The sequence below is a fragment of the Arachis stenosperma genome, chromosome 3, assembly GCF_014773155.1.
Source record: "Arachis stenosperma cultivar V10309 chromosome 3, arast.V10309.gnm1.PFL2, whole genome shotgun sequence".
NCBI lineage: Eukaryota > Viridiplantae > Streptophyta > Magnoliopsida > Fabales > Fabaceae > Arachis > Arachis stenosperma.
Window position 1 is genome coordinate 124570017 of NC_080379.1, and position 22944 is coordinate 124592960.

General features: G+C 40.1%; 1 non-coding gene across 1 annotated transcript; it reads right to left on the minus strand.

The window, feature by feature from the left end:
• Positions 1-17193: 17193 nt before the first annotated feature.
• Positions 17194-17301, minus strand: LOC130971863 (small nucleolar RNA R71). Its single transcript, XR_009083068.1, has one exon. It is a non-coding gene; the product is annotated as a small nucleolar RNA R71 (small nucleolar RNA).
• Positions 17302-22944: the final 5643 nt, after the last annotated feature.

Here is a 22944-nt window from a genome sequence, read left to right on the forward strand (position 1 = left end):
CAGCAAGTTTAGCAAACTTTTGATGCAAAATGTGTATTATGCAGCAGCAACAATAAATGAGTGTCATTGTCTGCATAAATGCTCTATAGACCAAGTTCTGCTATCTGCATAATAAGGATATATACACTCTTCTTATTCATTCCATTTTCTCTTAGTTTTGATGCTTGCTTGGGGACAAGCAAGGTTTAAGTTTGGTGTTGTGATGACAAGTCATCATATACCCTTTTTTCAAGCTAATCTCACTTGTTTTTTTAGCATTTATGCACTTTCTTGCATCCTAAGTAAGTGATTTGGAGTGAAAATGCACAACTTCTCTAAATCAAGCAACCACTATGAAATTAATGTTAAATCATGAGGTTTAAGCTAATTTTAATTGCATTTTAATTGATTTATAAGCCTCTTGAAATTAGTGATACTTTGAGTGGTTGTTTGGTTTATTATAGGTGAAGAAAAGAAAAGAAAATGAAAAGCGTGGCCTAAGAAGCGTGACACAAGAAAAGGAAAGCGTGGCCAAAGGGGAGAGAAGCGTGCCGCATCACAATGGAGGAAGCAACCTTGCCCTCCACAAGGGCAGACTGCCCTCTAGGAGGGCAGCATTAAGTGACCAAGCAAGCAAAGGCAACCCTGCCCTGCCCACTCTAAGGGCAGAGCACAAAATGGTGCCTTGGAGCCAAGAGAAGCAAACTCTGCCCTGCCCTTGTGGAGAGCAGGATCGGGCTCTCAAAGGAAAGAAATCCAAGGAAAAATAGCTCCCATGCAAGCCACAAGGTTCGAACAAAGAACCATGAGGAAGCCAAGCTTTGAGACCAACTAGCGTGCCAAGAAATCAAAAGAAAAAGTAGCGTGTTTGCAAGCCACCAGGATCGAACCCACGACGTGAAGGAAGGATCCTGCCCTGCCCTTGGCGCGGGCAGGGCAGCAATTAAACTAGGCGCATCAATTTCAAAATCTTGGCGCACCAAATTTGCTTCCTGGCGCACCAAACACTCATCCTGGCAAGCACCTGGCGCGCGCGTCTCATCCATAGCGCACCTAACCGTTTCTGCCCTGCCCTTGGCGCGGGCAGGGCAGCCTCCCACGCACCAACGCGCATCCTGGCGCGCCAAATTTCTTCCTGGCGCACCAAATTTCCTTCTGGCAGCACCATCCGCACGCACGCTCGTCCTTGGCGCATCAACCTTTCTCGCCCTGCCCTTGGCGCGGGCAGGGCAGCCTCTGGCGCACCACACTCGTGCTAGGCGCACACCAACTCGCACCAGAATCGCACATGGCCGCACCAACTCCAAGCATCAAGCATCAATTTTCTGCCCTGCCCTCCACAAGGGCAGGGCAGCCTCCTGGGAGTGGTTTTTGGGCCAAAATTCAAATTAAAAATTAATTTGAATTCATTTCTTCACCAATCCAAAAGCCCATCCAAATCCCATTATCCAAGAATAGAAAGTGTATAAATAGGACTTAGTTTGATGTAATTAGGACCCTTTTTTTTGAACCTTTGGCTTAGCTTTTGAATTTTGCACTTTCTTTTGAGCTTTGAATTTTAGCAACTTTTCTTGAGAGACTTGTCCGAGCACCAAGAGGATCAAGGGAGAATTGATTGATCTCCTTCCTCAATTCCCTTGGGCAATTCTACTCTTCTGTTTTCTGAGTATTGGGTGTGTGAAATTGGGGAAATTCTGTCCCAATTCCCATTCAAGCTCTTTGCACTTGTTTTCTGCATAATTGAATTTAAATTCTATTATTCAATTGCTTCTTCTTTAATTTTCTGTTAATTACTTTGTGAACTTGGATCTAGGAAGGCAAATAGAGATCTAGGCTCTGCTACCTAGTCTCTTGGGATCCTGAGATCACAATTCACTCTGGGTTCTTCTGTGAACCTCTGCTACATTTCATTTAAATTCTGTTTGAATGCTACTTGTTGCTGATTTACTTTCTGCTCAACCATTTACTGCAATTTACCTCTTCTTTGTTTAGATCTTGCAATCCCATTCCTCAATTCCCTTTTATATTCAAGCCATTTATCATTCTTGCCATTTAAGTTACTGCAATTTAAGTTTCTTGCACTTTAAGTTTCAGTCATTTACTTTCTTGCTATTTAAGATTCTGCACTTTACAATTCTGTTCTTCAATTTACTGCACTTTTCCCTTCCCCCTTTACATTTACTGTAATTTACTTTCTGTTAAACACAAATCACTCAACCAAAACTTGATTCGCTTGACTAAATCACCCACTGAACTAAAATTGCTCAATCCTTCAATCCCTGTGGGATCGACCTCACTCATGTGAGTTATTATTACTTGATGCGACCCGGTACACTTGCCGGTGAGTTTTGTGTTGGATCGTTTTCCACACATCATTCAGCGCCGATTGTCCTCTGTGTGCGCATCCTGGCGTTTAACGCCAGGTTGTTGCTTGTTTTGGGCGTTCAGCGCCAGAATGATGCTCTGTTCTGGCGTTGAACGCCAGATAGATGCTCTGTTCTCATGGAGCCACAAGGTGATCAGGTCAATTTAAGTGTGGTATTCCCAACACCAAACTTAGAGTTTGGATATGGGGTATGAACACCAAACTTAGAGTTTGGTTGTGGCCTCACAACACCAAACTTAGAGTTTGACTGTGTGGGCTCTTCTTGACTCTGAACTGAGAGAAGCTCTTCATGCTTACTCTCTTTTGTCACAGAGGGATGGTCATGTGCCTTAAACACAAGGTAGTCCCCATTCAATTGAAGGACTAACTCACCTCTGTTGACATCTATTACAGCTCCTGCTGTGGCTAGGAAAGGTCTTCCTAGGATGATGCATTCATCATCTTCCTTCCTAGTGTCTAGGATTATAAAATCAGTGGGGATGTAAAGGCCTTCAACCCTTACTAGCACGTCCTCCACTATTCCATAAGCTTGTCTTATGGACTTGTCTGCCAATTGTAGTGAGAACAAGGCAGGTTGCACCTCAATGATCCCCAGCTTCTCCATTACAGAGAGTGGCATAAGATTTATCCCTGACCCCAGATCACATAGAGCTTTTTCAAAGCTCATGGTGCCAATGGTGCAAGGTATTAAGAACTTGCCAGGATCTTGTTTCTTTTGAGGTAGAGTTCTCTGAATCCAAGTATCTAGTTCACTAATGAGCAAGGGAGGTTCACTTTCCCAAGTCTCATTACCAAACAGCTTGGCATTCAGTTTCATGATAGCTCCTAAATATAGAGCAGCTTGCTCTCCAGTCACATCTTCATCCTCTTCAGAGGAAGAATAGTCTTCAGAGCTCATGAATGGCAGAAGGAGATTTAATGGAATCTCTATGGTCTCTAGATGAGCCTCAGATTCCTCTGGATCCTTAATAGGAAACTCCTTCTTGCTTGAGGAACGTCCCAGGAGGTCTTCCTCACTGGGATTTTCGTCCTCCTCCTCCCTTGTGCATTCGGCCACTTTGATCACATCAATGGCCTTGCACTCTCCTTTTGGATTTTCTTCTGTATTGCTTGGGAGAATACTGGGAGGAGTTTCAATGACTTTCTTACTCAGCTGGCCCATTTGTGCTTCCAGATTTCTAATGGAAGATCTGGTTTCATTCATGAAACTGAAAGTGGCCTTTGACAGATCAGAGACTATATTAGCTAGATTAGAAGTGTTTTGTTCAGAATTCTCTGTCTGTTGCTGAGAAGATGATGGATATGGCTTACTAATGTTCAGCCTATTGCGTCCACCATTATTAAAACCTTGTTGAGGTTTTTGTTGATCCTTCCAGGAGAAATTTGGATGATTTCTCCATGATGAGTTGTAGGTGTTTCCATAAGGTTCACCTAAGTAATTAACCTCTGCCATGGCAGGGTTCTCAGGATCATAAGCTTCTTCAGAAGCTGCCTCTCTATTACTGTTGGATGCATGTTGCAAGCCATTCAGATTTTGAGAGATCATGTTGACCTGTTGAGTCAACACTTTGTTCTGAGCCAATATGGCATTCAGAGCATCAATTTCAAGAACTCCTTTCTTCTGAGGTACCCCATTGTTCACGGAATTCCTCTCAGAAGTGTACATGAATTGGTTGTTTGCAACCATATCAATGAGTTCTTGAGCCTCTCCAGGCGTTTTCTTCAGGTGAATAGATCCACCTGCAGAATGGTCCAATGACATTTTCGAAAATTCAGAGAGACCATAATAGAATATATCTAATATGGTCCATTCTGAAAACATGTCAGATGGACATCTTTTAGTCAGCTGCTTGTATCTTTCCCAAGCTTCATAGAGGGATTCACCATCTTTTTGTTTGAAGGTTTGAACATCCACTCTCAGCTTGCTCAGCTTTTGAGGAGGAAAGAATTTATCTAAGAATGCAGTGACAAGCTTATCCCATGAGTCCAGGCTATCCTTGGGTTGTGAATCCAACCATACTCTAGCTCTGTCTCTTACAGCAAAAGGGAAAAGCATGAGTCTGTAGACTTCAGGATCAACTCCATTCGTCTTTACAGTCTCACAGATCTGCAAGAATTCAGTTAAAAACTGATAGGGATCTTCAGATGGAAGTCCATAAAACTTGCAGTTTTGTTGCATTAAAGCAACTAGTTGAGGCTTAAGCTCAAAGTTATTGGCTCCAATGGCAGGAATGGAGATGCTTCTTCCATCAAACTTGGACGTTGGTTTTGTGAAGTCACCAAGCATTCTCCTTGCATTATTATTATTATTTTCGGCCATCTCCTTCTCTTGTTCGAAAATTTCTGAAAGATTGTTTCTGGATTGTTGTAATTTAGCTTCTCTTAATTTTCTCTTCAGAGTCCTTTCAGGTTCTGGATCAATTTCAACAAGAGTGCCTTTATCCTTGTTCCTGCTCATATGAAAGAGAAGAAAACAAGAAAAGAAAAAGGAATCCTCTATGTCACAGTATAGAGCTTCCTTTATGTTAGTAGAAAAAGAAGGGGTAGAAGATAGAGGAATGGATTTCGGATTTATGGATGAAGATAAGTGAGGAGAAGTGTTAGTAATTAAATAATTAAATAGAAGAAGAAAGGAGAAGAGAAATTTCGAAAATAATTTTTGAAAAAGAGGTTAGTGATTTTCGAAAATTAGAAATAGAATGTAATTAAAATTAAACATGAAACAATTAATTAATTAAAAAGAATTTTTGAAAAAGAAAGAGATATTTTCGAAAATTAAAAAGGGAAAAGTAGTTAGGTGGTTTTGAAAAAGATAAAAAACAAACAACAAGTTAGTTAGTTGATTGAAAAAGATTTGAAATCAAATTTGAAAAAGATAAGAAGATAGTAAGTTAGATAAGATATTTTGAAATCAAATTTTGAAAAAGATAAAATTTTTTTTTTTTTGGAAAAGATAAAATAAAAGATAAAAAGATTTAATTTAAAAATTTTGAAATTATTTACTTCACTAACAAGAAACTACAAGATAAGATTCTAGAACTTAAAGATTGAACATTTCTTAATAAGAAAGTAACAAACTTCAAATTTTTTGAACCAATCACATTAATTGTTAGCTAATTTTCGAAAATTACATATAAAGATAAGAAAAAGATTTTGAAAATATTTTGAAAAAGATTTTTGAAATTTTCGAAAAATAGAAAAAAATGAAAAAGATATGATTTTTGAAAAAGATTTTGAAAAGATAAGAATTTTAAAATTGAAATTTTGACTTGACTTGTAAGAAACAACTAATTTTGAAAATTTTTGACCAAGTCAACCCAAGATTTCGAAAATTTGGAGGAAAATAAGGAAAAGATATTTTTTTTTTTTGATTTTTGAATTTTTAATTATGAAAGAGAAAGACAACAAAAACACTTTATGCATGAAATTTTTGGATCAAAACAATGAATGCATGCAAGAATGCTATGAATGTCAAGATGAACACCAAGAACACTTTGAAGATCATGATGAACATCAAGAACATAATTTTGAAAAAATTTTTAATGCAAAGAAAACATGCAAGACACCAAACTTAGAAATCTTTAATGCATGAAAAATATGAATGCAAAAATGCACATGAAAAACAAGAAAAGACACAAAACAAGAAAACATCAAGATCAAACAAGAAGACTTATCAAGAACAACTTGAAGATCATGAAGAACACTATGAATGCAAGGATTTTTCGAAAAATGCAAGAAAAATTTTTAAACTCATGCAATTGACACCAAACTTAAAAATTGACTCAAGACTCAAACAAGAAGCACAAAATATTTTTGGATTTTATGATTTTCTAATTTTTTTGTATTTTTATTAATTTTTTCGAAAAACATTTTTGGAAAAACGAAAAAGAAAAGAAAATTTTTGAAAAAATTTTTGAAAAGAAAATTACCTAATCTGAGCAACAAGATGAACCGTCAGTTGTCCATACTCGAACAATCCCCGGCAACGGCGCCAAAAACTTGGTGGACGAAATTGTGATCACATGTTATTTGTTTATAAAGGATGTTTACTCTTAGGGCACTGTTTATTTTCTTCACAACTCTGTTCAACTAACCAGCAAGTGTACTGGGTCGTCCAAGTAATAACCTTACGTGAGTAAGGGTCGAATCCACAGAGATTGTTGGTATGAAGCAAGCTATGGTCACCTCGTAGATCTCAGTTAGGCAGATTAAAATAGTTTATGGTTTTCGAATATAAAATAAAAAGAAAAATAAAAAGGATAGAAATACTTATGCAGATTCTTTGGTGGGAATTTCAGATAAGCGGAATGGAGATGCTGTAGAGCTCTCGGACGCCTGCCTTCCTACTGCTTCTACTCAATCCTTCTTACTCCTTTCCATGGCAAGCTTTATGTAGGGCATCACCGTTGTCAGTGGCTACATCCCATCCTCGCAGTGAAAGCTAATGCTCACGCACTCTGTCACAGTACGGCCAATCACCGGTCGGTTCCCTCCCCTACTGGAATAGAATCCCTCTTTTGCGTCTGTCACTAACGCCCAGCAGGTTACAGGTTTGAAGCTCGTCACAGTCACTCAATCCTAGAATCCTACTCGGAATACCATAGACAAGGTTTAGACTTTCCGGATCCTCATGAATGCCGCCATCTATCCAACTTATACCACGAAGATTATGTTGGGGAATCTAAGAGATACACATTCAAGCCTTGTTGCATGCAGAACGGAAGTGGTTGTCAATCACGTGTGTTCATAGGTGAGAATAGTAATGAGGGTTATCTAACTCATCATCATTCATCATGTTCTTGAGTACGAATGAATATCTTGGAATAAGAATAAGATAGAGAATTGAATAAGAGAAAATAGAACTTCATTAATCTTTGAGGTACAGCAGAGCTCCACACCCTTAATCTATGGTGTGCAGAAACTCCACCGTTGAAAATACATAAGTGAAAGAGGTCCAGGCATGGCCGAATGGCCAGCCCCCTAAAACGTGATCAATAGTCTCTTAGGATGAAGAATAAAACAAAACTGAGACCAAAGATGTCTAATACATCAATAATTCATCCTATTTATAATAAACTAGCTCCTAGGGTTTACATGAGTAAGTAATTGATGCATAAATCCACTTCCGGGGCCCACTTGGTGTATGCTTGGGCTGAGCTTGATCTATCCACGAGCTGAGGCTTCTCTTGGAGTTGAATTTCGAGTTATGATGTGTTTTGGGCGTTCAACTCCGGATAATGACGTTTTTCTGGCGTTTAACTCCAGAAAGGAGCGTGTACTTGGCGTTCAACGCCAAGTTGCGTCGTCATTCTTCGAATAAAGTATGGACTATTATATATTGCTGGAAAGCCCTGGATGTCTACTTTCCAACGCCGTTGAGAGCGCGCCAATTGGAGTTCTATAGCTCCAGAAAATCCATTTCGAGTGCAGGGAGGTCAGGATCCAACAGCATCAGCAGTCCTTTTGTCAGCCTTTTTCAGAGTTTTGCTCAAATCCCTCAATTTCAGTCAGAATTTACCTGAAATCACAGAAAAACACACAAACTCATAGTAAAGTCCAGAAATGTGAATTTAACATAAAAACTAATGAAAACATCCCTAAAAGTAGCTCAAACTTACTAAAAACTATATAAAGACAATGCCAAAAAGCGTATAAATTATCCGCTCATCAACCACCCTTCTATTGTAGGAATCAGGGTCATCTTTTTGTAAGGGTAATTTAAAGATCTCTCTCACCCTATCCAGATAAAAATAGAGAATCTTCCCCCTGACCATACTGTAAAAAGTATGGAATGATGTTCCATCTTTCTTTTTCTTATTTGTCATCCACAGATTTGCATAGAATTAATGGATCATGTTGAATCCAATAGTGATCTCAGGATTGGCTAGAACCTTCCAGCCTCTCTTTCGAATTTAATCTTGAATCTCTGAGTATTCATCTTCTCCTAATTCGAATCTGACTTCAGGGTTTATTGGCCTCTTACTCATTATTTTGTGATAATGTTTTTCATGTTGCTTGGTGTAGAATCTAACAGGTTTGAAAACAACTGTTTGGTTATCTTCTTTCTTGTTTCTTGGGGAGGTCTTGCTACTTCTTGAAGCCATGGGATTTGAATCTTAATGAGAGAAAAAGGCTCCTTCCACATCAAACTTAAAAGATTTGCTTGTCCTCGAGCAAAAGGTAAGAAATGAAGAAGTAGAAAGTGAAAGTAAAGGAGGAGAGAAGAAGAGATTTTGAATGGAGAGGGGGTGAACGAGGGAGAGGGGGGCACGTGTATATATATATATATATATATATATAGGGAGGGGTGGGATTTTTGAATTTAATGTTTAGAGAAAGTTAAAGAAGTTTGGAAAAAGATAGAAAAAGATAAGTTGTTAAATTTGAAAGATAAGAAAAAGATATGAGAAAGATATAAAAGATATAAAAAATAATATAAGAAGTAAGAAAAATAATTTAAAGTTTTTTTTTTTTTGAAAAGATATGAACAAGAATTACTAAAGATAAGAAAAGATTTTGAAAGAATTTGAAAACAAGTTGAAAAAGATATGAGGTTTTGAGAAAGATTTAAAAATATTTTAATTTTGAAATCAAATTGAATTTTGAAATTATTGAAAAAGATTTTATTGAAAAGTCATGGAATTTCAAAATAAAAGTTTAAAATAGTAGTTTGAATGAGAAAAAAAATAAGATGAAGGAAGGATAACTGGATAAGATTTTGAAGCATCACCACCCTTGCTGTCTTTCTGGCGTTAAACACCCAGAATGGATGCATTCTGGCATTTAACACTGCTGCCCCTACATGCGGGGCATTGAACGCCCAGAATGGCACCCATTCTGGAATTCAACGCCAGGTCACCCTCCTTTATGGGCGTTGAACACCCAGCCAGTGCCTCATGGCTAGCGTTCAGCGCCAGGTATGCCTACCTCATTGGGTGTTGAACGCCCAGCCAGGCTCCCTTGCTGGCATTTAACGCCAAGTTGCCACCCCACCATGGGCGTTAAACGCCTACTTGGCGCATATTTCTGGCGTTTAACACCAAAAAAGTGCTTCCTCCGGGGTGTTCTATTTTCTGTTCTATATCATTCGGTTTCTATTTAAACACTATTCATGATAACTAACATAAAAAAGCAAATTAATAAAAACTAATTATGAAAAAGACTAATTCAAACAGGAATAGTTAGAAAAATAGAAACTACTATGCTATTAATGTCTTTAGCTGGATTTCATTGTACTTAACTTAGTAGCAGTATTGAGCCTCTTGGCTCAATATCCTCTTCAAGGTAATGCTTGACTCTCTGTCCATTGAGAGTGAATCTATTGTCTGGATCTTTACCTTGAAGTTCTATGTGCCCATAAGGTGATACACTAGTAATCACATATGGTCCCTTCCAACGGGATTTGAGTTTTTCAAGAAATAATTTGAGTCTTGAATTGAAGAGCAGGACCTTTTGTCCTAGTTCAAAGACTCTGGAGGATATCTTCCTATTGTGCCACCTTTTTGCTCTTTCTTTATAGATCTTAGCATTTACAAATGTGGCTAGGTGGAATTCATCCAACTCATTTTGTTGGAGTAGCCATTTTTCTCCTGTTGCTTTAGCATCAAGGTTGAGGAATCTAATGGCCCAATAGGCCTTGTATTCTAGTTCCACTAGCAAATGACAGGATTTCCCATACACCAACTGATATGGTGAGGTTCTTATAGGGGTTTAGAAAGCTGTTTTATATGCCCATAGAGCATCATCAAGCCTTCTAGCCCAATCCTTGCTAGAGGCGCTTACTTTCCTCTCAAGGATTCGCTTTAGTTCTCTATTTGAGACTTCAGCCTGCCCATTTGTTTGGGGATGATATGATGTTGCCACGTTATGGCAAACTCCATAACAGCTTAAGACAGAATCAAGTTGTCTATTGCAGAAGTGAGTACCTCCATCACTAATCAGTGTCCGAGGGACACCAAATCCACTGAAGATGTTCTTTTGGAGGAACTTTATCACTACTCTAGTGTCATTAGTGGGTGATGCTATTACTTTAATCTATTTAGATACATAGTCTACTGCCACAAGGATGTAGGTGTTTAAATATGAAGGTAGGAAGGGTCCCACGAAGTCTATACCCCAGACATCAAACAACTTAATCTATAGGATTTCTTGTTGAGGCATATCGTGACCATGAGGGAGATTACCGGACCTTTGGCAATAGTCACAGTTATGGACAAACTCTTTGGAATCCTTGAAGAGTGTGGGCCAGTAGAATCCACTTTGGAGAACCTTAGTGGCTGTCCGCTCACCTCCAAAGCGTCCTCGATAGTTTCAGCCATGGCAGTGCCATAGGATTTTGTGTGCTTCTTATTTAAACACACAGCGTCGGATGATCCCATCCGAGCATCTCTTAAAGAGATATGGTTTATTCCACAAGTAGTACTTTGCATCATGCATGAGTTTTCGGGTGTGCTGCCTGTTGTACTCTTTGGGAATGAATCTTATAGCCTTGTAATTTGCAATGTCTGCAAACCAAGGTGTTGTCAGGATTGCAAAGAGTTACCCATTTGGAAAGGTTTTGGATATGTCAGTGGAGGGAGGAGAATTCCCTGCCACTGGTTCAATCCGAGACAAGTGGTCAGCCACTTGATTTTCTGTACCCTTTCTGTCTCTAATTTCTATATCAAACTCTTGCATGTGTAATACCCATCTTCTGAGCTTGGGCTTAGAATCTTGCTTAGTGAGTAGATACCTCAGAGTAGCATGATCAGTGTAGATAATGACTTTAGATCCTACTTAATAGGATCTAAACATGTCAATGGCATAAACCACGGCAAGTAATTCCTTTTCTGTAGTAGTATAGTTCTTCTATGTGTCATTTAGAACACGACTGGCATAATAAATGACATGCAGATGCTTGTCATGTCTCTGCCCCAGAACTCCGCCAATGGCATGGTTACTGGCATCACACATTAGTTCGAATGGTAAGTCTCAGTTGGGTGCAAAGATTATAGGCGTCGTGATAAGCTTAGCTTTTAGTGTTTCAAAGGTCTGCAGACACTCTTGGTCAAAGACAAAAGGAGTGTCAGTGGTGAGTAAATTGCACAGGGGTTTTGAGATTTTGGAAAAGTCATTTATAAACCTCCTATAGAATCCTGTATGTCCCAGGAAACGTCTGATTCCTTTGACATTAGTGGGTGGTGGTAATCGCTCAATTACTTCCACTTTAGCTTGATCCACATCTATTCTCTTGTTTGAAATCCGATGCCCAAGGACAATTCCTTTAGTCACCATGAAGTGATATTTTTTCCAATTTAAAATCTGGTTTGTCTCTTGGCATTGATGGGTTCGAATTCACTCCCCTCCCAATAAGATTGATGAATCCGCTCTTTGGCAAGCGCACCAAAATTATCGTCAAGTAATAACCCACAGTAGAGTGGGATCGTATCCACAGAGATTGGTAGATTTGAACAATTTTAATTAATTGGTGAATTAGTCAAGCTTAGACAGAATAAGTTGTAAGTGCAGGATCATAAATGGCGGAAACATAAATGGCAAAAGAATAAAGGAAAGCAATAAAGTGCAGAAATAGAAATAGCAATAATGTAAAATGGAGTGGGAATTTGCTAAATGTAAATGAAAGCTATAAAAGAATGGGAGAGATAAGAATGAGGAAATTTATTGAGATCAGGAGATATTGTCTCTTTGGATTAAATCCAGCTTATATCCTCTTCAATCATGCAACTCATTGACCTCTTGGCAATCATGATTGATTGAGCCCCAATCCCTTGGTGACTCAATCTCTCAGATCTTGATCAATAGCCAATTCCTTGGTCTATGCTCATGAAGAGAGATATGCTTAGTCCCTGATTATACCACACACCATCATAGGTCTAAGTAGAGGGAGGATTATATGTCACCATATCCAAACAACAAAACCCAGATTCTACTCAAGTGTGAGAAGAGATTTCTAGCATGGTTTCATGTTTCCTTTTCCAAGGTTCCCATGAAACCCATTTTTCATTCAATCTCTTTTCCAAGATAATTGAAAACTAAGCATGAAAATTAAAATTCCTTCTAGCAAATCAAAGAAAAGATGAGGAGAAGAAGAAATTCACTATCATTAATCCATCAAGTACAATAGAGCTCCCTCTCTCAATGAGAGGGAATTTAGCTACTCATAGCTTAGAAAGAAAGTACAAAAGATGGAAGAGATGAAGTGTAAAAAGTGAATTCAAAACTAAAACTCTACAATCCCCTTGAGATAGTGATCTGCGTCTCTCTGTGTTTCCAATACTTCCAAGGGTACTTATACTACTCCTAGATCTAGAAATAAAGAAAATTAAAAAAGTGAAAAGAAAATTACAATTTAGAGGGAAAAGAAACTCAACAAGCGTGATCTTCCAGCTGGCGTGTGACTGGCGCTCCCCAGGCGTGTCACGCTTTCTTCGTTTCAAGCTTGGCGTGCCACGCCTCACCCTCCAAGTGGCACGCCTTCCTCTATCACATCCCTGGCGTGCCACGCCTTCGAGCCAAAGTGGCACGCCCAGGGCATTTTAATTAACCTAAGTGCCCTGGTGGTGCACGAAATTGCAATAACACTTTTGCAATCCCGCACAACTAACCAGCAAGTGCACTGGGTCGTCCAAGTAATACCTTGCGTGAGCAAGGGTCGATCCCATGGAGATTGTCGGCTTGAAGCAAGCTATGGTTATCTTGTAAATCTTAGTCAGGATATCAGAAATTATCAGGATTGATTGTAAAAAGCAAAAGAACATGTAATGGTTACTTGTATTGCAGTAATGGAGAATGGGTTGAGGTTTGGAGATGCTCCATCTTCTGAATCTCTGCTTTCCTACTGTCTTCTTCATCAAACACGCAAGCCTCCTTCCATGGCAAGCTCATGTAGGGTTTCACCGTTGTCAATGGCTACCTCCCATCCGCGCAGTGAAAGCTAATGCACGCACTCTGTCACAGTACTGCCAATCACCGGTTTGGTTCCCTCCCCTACCGGAATAGAATCCCTCTTTTGCGTCTGTCACTAACGCCCAGTAGGTTACAGGTTTGAAGCACGTCACAGTCATTCAATCATTGAATCCTACTCAGAATACCACAGACAAGGTTTAGACCTTCCGGATTCTCTTGAATGCTGCCATCAGGTCCTGCCTATACCACGAAGATTCCGATTAAAGAACCCAAGAGATAACTACTCAATCTAAGATAGAACAGAGGTGGTTGTCAAGCACGTGTTCATAGTTGAGAATGATGATGATTGTCACGGATCATCACATTCATCCGGATTAAGAACAAGTGTTATCTTAGAATCGAAGCAAGCATGATTGAATAAGAAACAGTAGTAATTGCATTAATCCATCAAGACACAGCAGAGCTCCTCACCCCCAACCATGGGGTTTAGAGGCTCATACTGTGGAAAGAAACGTGTACAAAAATGTTATGAGGTCATAAGGTACGGATACAATGTCAAAAGATCCTATAAGTAGTAAACTAGTGTCCTAAGGTTTACAGAATTGAGTAAATGACAGAAAAATCCACTTCCGGGCCCACTTGGTGTGTGCTTGGGCTGAGCAATGAAGGAATTTCGTGTAGAGACCTTTTCTGGAGTTAAACGCCAGCTTTCATGCCAGTTTGGGCGTTTAACTCCAAATTTTATGCCAGTTCCGGCGTTTAACGCTGGAATTTCTGTAGGTGACTTTGAGCGCTAGTTTGGGCCATCAAATCTTGGGCAAAGTATGGACTATTATATATTGCTGGAAAGCCCAGGATGTCTACTTTCCAATGCCGTTGAGAGCGCGCCAATTGGGCTTCTGTAACTCCAGAAAATGCACTTCGAGTGCAGGGAGGTCAGAATCCAACAGCATCTGCAGTCCTTTTCAGTCTCTGGATCAGATTTTTGCTCAGGACCCTCAATTTCAGTCAGAAAATACCTGAAATCACAGAAAAACACACAAACTCATAGTAAAGTCCAGAAAAGTGAATTTTAATTAAAAACTAATAAAAATATACTAAAAACTAACTAAAAGATACTAAAAACATACTAAAAACAATGCCAAAAAGCATACAAATTATCCGCTCATCACAACACCAAACTTAAATTGTTGCTTGTCCCCAAGCAACTGAAAATCAAAATAGGATAAAAAGAAGAGAACATACTATAGAGTCCAAAATATCAAAGAAACATAGCTCCAATTAGATGAGCGGGACTAGTAGCTTTTTGCCTCCGAACAGTTTTGGCATCTCACTCTATCCTTTGAGGTTCAGAATGATTGGCATCTATAAGAACTCAGAACTCAGATAGTGTTATTGATTCTCCTAGTTAAGTATATTGATTCTTGAACCTAGCTAGTGTATGAGTCTTGGCTGTGGCCCAAAGCACTCTGTCTTCCAGTATTACCACCGGATACATACATGCCACAGACACATAATTGGGTGAACCTTCTTAGATTGTGACTCAGCTTTGCTAAAGTCCCCAATTAGAGGTGTCCAGGGTTCTTAAGCACACTCTTGTTGCTTTGGATCACAACTTTATTTCCTTCTCTTTTTTTTTTCTTTTTTTTTTCTTTTTCTTTCTTCTTTTTTTTCGAATTTTTTTTTTCACTGCTTTTCTTGCTTCAAGAATCAATTTGATGATTTTTCAGATCCTCAATAACAGTTCTCTTTCTCCTCATTCTTTCAAGAGCCAACAATTTTAACATTCTTAAAACAACAAATTCAAAAGACAAATGCACTTCAACCTTTCATTATTCACTTTCAAATCTTCACAAATAAAAACCATTCTTCAAATCTATTTCAAATTAATCCCAAATCTTCTTCAAAAACTCACCCTTTTCTCAATTTCTTTTCATATCTTCTCAAATCTCCTTTCAAATTTCTATTTTTTTCGAAATCTCTTCTCCCCTCCCTTATAAATTCACGTTTGGGACCCCCTTTCACCCACACCATTCGAATTTTCTCTTCCTCCCCCTCTCTTCTCTCTTTCCTTTTGCTTGAGGACAAGCAAACCTCTAAGTTTGGTGTGCTTTTCCGTGATCACTAAGCCAAGATTCATCAATATCATGGCTCCTAAGGGAAAACAAACCAATTTAAGAGGCAAGAAAGAGAATAATCCAAAGAATCTTTGGAATGAAGAGAAGTTCTTAACCAAAGAACATGAAGACCATTATCATAAAATAATGGGTCTGAGGTCAGTGATCCCGGAAGTTAAATTTGATCTGAAAGAAGATGAATATCCGGGGATCCAAGAGCAAATTCGAAACAGAGGATGGGAAGTTCTAACCAATCCCGAAACAAAGGTTGGAAGGAACATGGTTCAGGAATTCTACTCAAATCTGTGGCTAACAGATAAGCAGAGAATGACTGGAACTGCTTACCATACCCATAGAACCATGGTCAGAGGGAAAGTTATATACTTCCATCTGGACAAAATAAGAGAAATATTCAAGTTGCCTCAACTACAAGATGATCCTGATTCCTTTAATAGGAGGATGGTGAGAGTAGATAAGGGGTTGGATCAAGTTCTAGAGGACATATGCCTCCCTGGAACTAAGTGGATAACCAATTCTAAGGGTGTCCCAAACCAACTCAAGAGGGGAGACCTCAAACCAATTGCAAGAGGTTGGCTAGACTTCATTGGGCGTTCCATATTGCCCACTAGCAACCGTTCTGAGGTCACCATCAAGAGAGCAATGATGATTCATTGCATTATGCTTGGAAAAGAGGTGGAGGTCCATCATCTGATTGCCTGTGAGATCTACACAATTGCAAATAGGAATTCCACTGTAACCAAATTGGCTTATCCAAGCTTGATCTCCTTGCTCTGTAAAGAGGCTGGGGTAAAGATAGAAGCAGATGAATTCATACCCATTGAGCATCCAATCACCAAGAAGTCAATGGAAGGAACAAGAGAAGCAGGGGCGTGAAATTCAAGAGATGAAACGCCAAAAGCTCTCCTCTCAAGCTGAGGGAGCATCCACTTCTCAAAATCAAGGTTGTTGAGTCCTAACTCTGTGAACACCTCTATCATTAGGAGCCTATTTTTTTTTCGTTTTTGTTCTTATTTTTCTATTTTTAGTCTCATCTTATATCTATATTTGAGTCTTGTTCTTAATTAATAAAATTAATAAAGTTTATGCCTTAAAGCTATGAATGTCCTATGAATCCATCACCTCTCTTAAAAGAAAAATGCTTTAATCACAAAAGAACAAGAAGTACAGGATTTCGAAATTTATCTCTGAAACTAGTTGAATTAGTTTGATGTGGTGACAATACTTTTTGTTTTCTGAATGAATGCTTGAACAGTGCATATGTCTTTTGAATTTGTTGTTTTAAGAATGTTAAATTTGTTGGCTCTTGAAAGAATGAGGAGAAAGAGAACTGTTATTGAGGATCTGAAAAATCATCAAATTGATTCTTGAAGCAAGAAAAGCAGTGAAAAAAAATTCGAAAAAAAAAGAAGAAAGAAAAAGAAAAAAAAAGAGAAGGAAATAAAGTTGTGATCCAAAGCAACAAGAGTGTGCTTAAGAACCCTGGACACCTCTAATTGGGGACTTTAGCAAAGCTGAGTCACAATCTAAGAAGGTTCACCCAATTGCAAGTTCCATGGACTTCCAATGGAAGATCCTCATCAGTTCTTAACTGAATTCTTGCAAATCTGTGACACAGTCAAGACTAATGGGGTTAACCCGGAGGTCTATAGACTGATGCTATTCCCTTTTGCTGTAAGAGACAGAGCTAGAATATGGTTGGATTCTCAACCTAAAGAAAGCCTGGACTCTTGGGAAAAGCTAGTCAATGCCTTCTTGGCAAAGTTCTTTCCACCACAAAGATGGAGTAAGCTTAGAGTGGAAGTCCAAACCTTCAGACAGAAGGATGGAGAATCCCTCTATGAAGCTTGGGAAAGATACAAACAATTAATCAGAAGATGTCCTTCAGACATGCTTTCTGAATGGAGCATCATAGGTATTTTCTATGATGGTCTCTCTGAACTATCCAAGATGTCTTTGGATAGCTCTGCTGGAGGATCTCTTCATCTGAAGAAGACGCCTGCAGAAGCTCAAGAATTGATTGAAATGGTTGCAAATAACCAGTTCATGTACACTTCTGAAAGAAATCCTGTGAACAATGGGACTAGTCAGAAGAAAGGAGTTCTTGAGATTGACACTCTGAATGCCATATTGGCTCAGAACAAGATATTGACTCAACAAGTCAATTTGATTTCTCAAAGTCTGTCTGGAATGCAAAATGCACCAAGCAGTACTAAGGAAGCTTCATCTGAGGAAGAAGCCTATGATCCTGAGAACCCTTCAATGGAAGAGGTGAATTACCTAGGAGAACCCTATGGAAAACACCTACAATTCTTCATGGAGAAATCACCCCAATTTCTCATGGAAAAATCAAGAGAGACCTCAACAGGTTTCAATAACAATAATGGTGGAAGAAACAGGTTTAGCAATGGCAAGCCTTTTCCATCATCTTCTCAGCAACAGACAGAGAGTTCTAAGCAGAATACTTCTGACTTAGCAACAATGGTCTCTGATCTAATAAAGACCACTCAAAGTTTCATGAATGAAACAAGGTCCTCCATCAGAAATTTAGAAGGACAAGTGGGTCAGCTGAGCAAGAAAGTTACTGAACTCCCTCCTAGCACTCTCCCAAGTAATACAGAAGAAAATCCAAAAGGAGAGTGCAAAGCCATAGACATGGCCGAATATGGAGAGGAAAGAGAGGAGGAGGACGCCACTGAGGAAGACCTCAGTGGGCGTGTACCAATCTCCTCTGAGTTCCTCAATGAGGAACAATGGGAATCTGAGGCTCAAAATGAGACCATAGAGATTCCATTGGACTTACTTCTGCCATTCATGAGCTCTGATGAGTATTCTTCCTCTGAAGAGGATGAGTATGTCACTGAAGAGCAAGTTGCTAAATACCTTGCAGCAATAATGAAACTGAATGACAAGTTATTTGGAAATGAGACTTGGGAGGAAGAACCACCTTTGCTCACCAAAGAACTGGATGACTTGTCTAGGCAGAAACTGCCTCAAAAGAGGCAGGATCCTGGGAAGTTTTCTATACCTTGTACCATAGGCACCATGACCTTCAAGAAGGCCTTGTGTGACTTAGGGTCAAGTGTAAACCTCATGCCCCTCTCTGTAATGGAGAAATTAGGGATCCTTGAGGTGCAAGCTGCAAGAATCTCATTAGAGATGGCAGACAATTCAAGAAAACAAGCTCATGGACTTGTAGAGAATGTTTTGGTGAAGATTGAGAACCATTACATCCCTACTGACTTCATAGTCCTAGAGACTGGGAAGTGCATGGATGAATCCATCATCCTTGGCAGACCCTTCCTAGCCACAGCAAAGGCTGTGGTTGATGTTGATAGAGGAGAGTTGATCATTCAAGTGAATGAAGAATCCTTGGTGTTTAAGGCCCAAGGACATCCCTCTATCATCATGGAGAGGAAGCATGAAGAGCTTCTCTCAAAACAGAGCCAAGCAGAGCCCCCACAGTCAAACTCTAAATTTGGTGTTGGGAGGCCACAACCAAACTCTAAGTTTGGTGTTGAACCCCCACATTCAAACTCTAAGTTTGGTGTTGGGAGGTTCCAACACGGTTCTGAGCATTTCTGAGGCTCCATGAGAGTCCTCTGTCAAGCTAATGACATTAAAGAAGCGCTTGTTGGGAGGCAACCCAATGTTTTATGGTTAACTCTTTTCTTTTGTTATTTTATCTTTTTTGTAGGTTGATGATCATGAGAAATCACAAAAACAATGAAAAAAGCAAAAAACAGAATGAAAAACAGGAAGAAAAACAGCACACCCTGGAGAAGAAGAAGCTGGCGTTCAAACGCCAGTAATGCTAGCTGTTGGGCGTTTAACGCCCAGTCTGGCACCATTCTGGGCGTTTAACGCCAGAAAGGGGCACCAGACTGGCGTTAAACGCCAGTAAAGGGCAACAACCTGGCGTTAAACGCCAGGAATGGGCACCAGCCCGGCGTTTAACGCCAGAAATAGCTCAAAACGTGATTTTGAGCAATATTTGGTGCAGGGATGACTTTTCCTTGACACCACAGGATCTGTGGACCCCACAGGACCCCACCATCACTCTCTCTCTTCTTCCCCCATTCACCAATCACCTCAATACCTCTTCCCCAAAAACCCTTCACCTATCAAATCCCATCTTTCTCTTCACCACTCACATCCATCCTTCATAAATCCCCACCAACCTCACCCTTCAAATTCAAACCACTTTCCCTCCCAACCCAGTGCACTTGCTGGTTAGTTGTGCGAAGTTGTGTAATGCCATGGAATTGAACCACCAAGTTTTTGGAGTTCATGACCAGGGATTATGAGAGTTATGAAAAGTATTGTTCACAATTTCGCGCACCAAGTTTTTGGTGCATTTATGTAGAAGAGTATGGTTAAAAAGAGGAAAGTTTGAAAAAAATTGAGTTGAAAACAAAAATGTGGTCCCCCCACCTTTCTGGCGTTAAACGCCCAGAATGGCACCCATTCTGGCGTTTAACGCCCATTTGCTACCCCTTTTGGGCGTTTAACGCCCAGCCAGGTGCCCTGGCTGGCGTTAAACGCCAGAAATCCTTTATCACTGGGCGTTTTTCCAAAACGCCCAGGATGCTGCACACCTGGCGTTAAACGCCCAGAATGGTGCCCATTCTGGCGTTTAACGCCCAAAATGGTACCATTACTGGCGTTAAACGCCCAGAATGGTGCCCATTCTAGCGTTTAACGCCCAAAATGCCCCTTACTGGCGTTTTTTCGCCAGTAAGCTCATTTTCTCTGCTTTTTGAGCTGAATCCTTCTGTAACTCTGTGAATTCCTTCATTTTTGATACTTGCCTCTGTAAGAATTAATCATACAACTTCCTAATGACTGGGTTGCCTCCCAGCAAGCGCTTCTTTACTGTCTTTAGCTGGACTTTCACTGAGAATCACTCAAGTCTCAGTTTTGAGCATTCCTGCTCAAAATTTCCTTCAAGATAGTGTTTGATCCTCTGTCCATTAATGAACTTCTTGTCAGAATCAATATCCTGAAGCTCAACATATCCATATGGTGATACTCCTGTAATCACATACGGACCCCTCCACCGGGACTTGAGTTTTCCTGGAAACAGTTTGAGCCTGGAGTTGAAGAGCAGAACTTTCTGTCCTGGCTCAAAGACTCTGGTTGACAATCTCTTGTCATGCCACTTCTTTGCCTTTCCTTATAAATTTTTGCATTTTCAAAGGCATTGAGTCTGAACTCCTCTAGCTCATTTAGCTGGAGCAGTCTTTTCTCACCAGCTAACTGTGCATCCATGTTGAGGAATCTGGTTGCCCAGTAGGCTTTGTGTTCCAGTTCCACAGGCAAATGACAGGCCTTCCCATACACCAATTGGTATGGAGAGGTTCCTATAGGAGTCTTGAATGCTGTTCTGTATGCCCACAGAGCATCATCCAAGCTCTTTGCCCAATCCTTTCTTCGGGCTATTACAGTCCGTTCTAGGATTCTTTTTAGCTCTCTGTTAGAGACTTCAGCTGCCCATTTGTCTGTGGATGATACGGAGTTGCCACTTTATGGCTGATTCCATATCTAACCATAGCAGAGTATAGCTGTTTATTGCAGAAATGAGTGCCCCCATCACTGATTAGCACTCTGGGGACGCCAAACCTGCTGAAAATGTTTTTCTGGAGAAATTTCAGCACGGTTTTGGTATCATTAGTGGGTGTAGCAATTGCTTCTACCCACTTAGATACATAGTCCACTGCCACCAGAATGTAAGTGTTTGAGTATGATGGTGGGAATGGTCCCATGAAATCAATTCCCCATACATCAAACAATTCTATCTCTAATATTCCTTGTTGAGGCATGGCATATCCGTGAGGCAGGTTAGCAGCTCTTTGGCAACTATCACAGTTACGCACAAACTCTCGGGAATCTTTATAGAGAGTAGGCCAGTAGAAGCCGCACTGGAGAACTTTAGTGGCTGTTGGCTCACTTCCAAAATGTCCTCCATACTGTGATCCATGGCAGTGCCATAGGATCCTTCGTGCTTCCTCTCTGGGTACACACCTGCGGATCACTCCGTCAGCACATCTCTTAAAGAGATATGGTTCATCCCAAAGGTAGTATTTGGCATCAGAAATTAATTTCTTTCTCTGCACATAACTGTACTCTTTGGGTATGAACCTCACAGCTTTATAGTTTGCAATATCTGCAAACCATGGAGCTTCCTGGATGGCAAAGAGTTGCTCATCTGGGAAAGTCTCAGAGACCTCAGTAGAAGGGAGGGACGCCCCAGCTACTGGTTCTATTCTGGACAGATGATCAGCTACTTGATTCTCTGTCCCTTTTCTATCTCTTATTTCTATATCAAACTCTTGCAGAAGCAACACCCATCTGATAAGCCTGGGTTTTGAATCCTGCTTTGTGAGTAAGTATTTAAGAGCAGCATGGTCAGTGTACACAATCACCTTTGATCCCACTAGGTAGGATCTAAACTTGTCAATGGCATAGACCACTGCAAGTAATTCTTTTTCTGTGGTGTGTAATTCTTCTGTGCATCATTTAGAACACGGCTAGCATAATAAATGACATGCAGAAGTTTGTTATGCCTCTGTCCCAACACTGCACCAATGGCATGATCACTGGCATCACACATTAATTCAAATGGTAATGCCCAATCTGGTGCAGAGATGACTGGTGCTGTGACCAGTTTAGCTTTCAGGGTCTCAAATGCCTGCAAACACTGTGTGTCAACACAAATGGTGTGTCAGCAGCTAACAGGTTACTCAAAGGTTTAGCAATTTTCGAAAAATCCTTGATAAACCTGTAGAATCCTGCATGCCCAGAAAGCTTCTGATTGCCTTAACATTGGCAGGTGGTGGTAATTTTTCAATTACCTCTACCTTTGCCTTATCCACCTCTATTCCCCTGCTTGAAATTTTGTGCCCAAGGACAATTCCTTCAGTCACCATAAAGTGACATTTCTCCCAGTTTAAAACTAGGTTGGTCTCTTGGCATCTTTTCAGGACAAGTGATAGGTGGTTAAGACAGGAGCTGAATGAGTCTCCATATACTGAGAAGTCATCCATGAAGACTTCCAGAAATTTCTCTACCATATCTGAGAAGATAGAGAGCATGCACTCTGAAAGGTTGCAGGTGCATTGCACAGACCAAAAGGCATCCTTCTGTAGGCAAACACGCCAGAAGGGCAAGTAAATGCTGTTTTCTCTTGGTCCTGAGGATCTACTGCAATTTGGTTGTAGCCTGAATAGCCATCCAAAAAGCAGGTAATCATGACAGCTAGTCTTTCTAGCATTTGGTCTATGAATGGTAAAGGAAAATGATCCTTTCTGGTGGCTGTATTGAGTCTTCTGTAATCAATACACATGCGCCACCCTGTGACTGTTCTTGTAGGAACCAGTTCATTTTTTTCATTATGAACCACTGTCATGCCTCCCTTTTTGGGAACAACTTGGACAGGGCTCACCCAGGGGCTGTCAGAGATAGGATAAATAATCCCAGCCTCTAGTAATTTAGTGACCTCTTTTGCACCACCTCCTTCATGGCAGGATTTAGCCTTCT